Genomic DNA, 2,367 nt, shown 5'->3' on the forward strand with positions numbered 1-2,367 from the left:
ATGTATGGAGCACCTCCCTCTAATGCATGATGACTTGATTTTATGTTACAGCTTCTTTAAATTAATTTAGAAGACTACAACTGTACTGATTTATTTGTACTTCCATGGAAAGAGATAAAATAGTTCACTCACATTATATTTAAGCCAGAGATAGTGTAATATGCTGGCATTGCCTTCTAAAAAGTATAAAGGATGGCCTGTTAAACCAGACCATTTTTTTTTGTCCTAGAAAACCAGACTAGGTGTTTTAAATCATTTTAAATACAGACTCTCATCAGTTATAACAGTTGTTCTGTCATAGTAGATGTGTGACCCCAACAATTCCCTTTATCAACTTAAATCTTAACTCTTAAATCTGTAAGTATAGGGCAAACACCTACCTAGTAAGGTAGAGGAAATTATGCACCTTATACAGAGTGTCCTCCAGATCATAGGGGTATGTTAACTGGTGATTACTGATATACCTATTAACTATAGGTATAGGGTTATAATATAATATAATATATAATATAATATAATATAAATTTATATATGGTATGTAGTAATATATGGTATAATATATAATCCTATACACAGATATAGTATTGTCAATTGGATATGCTTTTGAAAGTGTGGAAAACACATCTTCCAATCAAAAATAAAACTGTGATTTCACCTCCTACCAAAACCTCCTATATAAGCCTGTGAGCAAGTACAAATAAAACACACTAATTTTTTTGTAATTTCTGTAATATCAGTAGATCAAGAGCATTTAACTTATTTTGAGCACAGTTTTTATGTACTGACCCTTAAAGATAGTCTTTGAGAGCAGCTACTGTGGTGGTACTGTCAAAGGTTTTCATAGTAGAATGTTCGGGAATGTCTTTTACTGGTATTATTTAATACCTTTTGTCCTTTACACACACACACACACACACACACACACACACACACACACACACACACACACAAAACCTAGTAGTACCAGAGATTATAAGTCCAAAAATATCAAATGTTACTGTAAGCCATATGTTGGAGATTGGTTCTAATGCTTTGATTGAATCAGTAATCTGGGTATTCAGATGCTAAAGGTCCTTGTCTCCATTTGGTTTTTGATTGATCAATAAAGATGCCAATGGCGAATGGCTGAGCATAGGGTAGGGCACTTAGAGTTGTGCAAGTAGGATGCAGAGGGGAACACAGAATTGCCAGGACTAGGGGAAGAAGGTTGGGCTACTATGTGAGAGATAAAGTTAACCAGCCATGTGAGATTTCAGGTAAGTGGCCACAAGTCACTTTCCTGATTGGGACTAAGGTAGCAGGGGAAGGTTTAGGAGTGCCCAGCCTTTGAGGTAGCCAAGGCATTGAAAATAAGCTTGTGTGTGTGTGTGTGTGTGTGTGTGTGTGTGTGTGTGTGTGTGTATGTGTGTGTGTGTGATTAGTAGATCTGCTGGGAGCACAAATAGCTATAGTCAAAACTCACCACTACACCCATATGCTGATGGAACATTCCCTTCTTCCAGAGACTGTGAGGGGGATAATGAACTCTAGGCTACCTGGATACCACAGAACAATCTCTCTGTGGCTCTGAATCCAACACACTACCAAGGTGGGTTACTTTGACATACAATTCCCAGGAACAAGCATTTAATTCCATGGGTGAGTTTTCAGTCATCATTTTGTTTTTTATTTAGAAGTTGTGAATCATTTGAACTCTGTCCCTTTTGAATTAAACATTGCTTATGGAACACAACAATGTCCACAAGATTCATCATTAGTCAAGACTCATCATTTCTTTATATTTAAAACAAATCTCTTTGTTCAGTTTGTTTTCCTTTTAGCAAAAATGCCTCGGTTTTTATATTACACAGGTATGGTATTTTAGGTAGTTTGAAAGAGTGAGAATGTGCGAAAAGCCTATATAGTATAAAATTCCTAATTCCTTTCAAAGTTTTTTAATTTGTACATAAATGTCATCACTAAAATGCAATCACAATCCTAGAAGACTCAATTCCTTTGCCTTACAGGTTCCTATAGAGTGTCTAAAGATCAAATAGAGGGAAACTCTGCACAAACGTTGATCACCTAGCCCCCAACTGAAGACTGAGAAAATAACAAATTAGTTTACTGGTAAACAAACATCTGGAAACTTTACATGACTGATCAATAATTACAAAGGTAAAATGGAAGGCAACTATACGCTATTCAACTGACTGCACTCTTTTCCATAAGTTAGAGCATTATTGCTCCCTGCAATGCTTCCTGCCAGGGCCAAAACCAGTCTTCAGGCAAAACATTTCGGAGTACCAGTATATATATACTACTTTTCAGAACTGTTTATTGTCCTCTTGCCTGTTAGAGAGATGGTAGGTTAACCTTTTTTAAAAT

The 2,367-nt window shown here is 36.1% G+C and overlaps 1 long non-coding RNA gene across 1 annotated transcript in view; it reads left to right on the forward strand.

The window, feature by feature from the left end:
- Positions 1-367: 367 nt before the first annotated feature.
- Positions 368-2,367, forward strand: part of LOC116081626 — a 31,193-nt gene continuing 29,193 nt past the window's right edge. Inside the window, exons 1-2 of the long non-coding RNA XR_004114938.1 lie at positions 368-436; positions 1,503-1,638. This is a non-coding gene — a long non-coding RNA (uncharacterized LOC116081626). The remainder of the gene's footprint in view (positions 437-1,502; positions 1,639-2,367) is intronic.

Source organism: Mastomys coucha, unplaced genomic scaffold (genome assembly GCF_008632895.1).
Source record: "Mastomys coucha isolate ucsf_1 unplaced genomic scaffold, UCSF_Mcou_1 pScaffold7, whole genome shotgun sequence".
Classification (NCBI taxonomy): domain Eukaryota; kingdom Metazoa; phylum Chordata; class Mammalia; order Rodentia; family Muridae; genus Mastomys; species Mastomys coucha.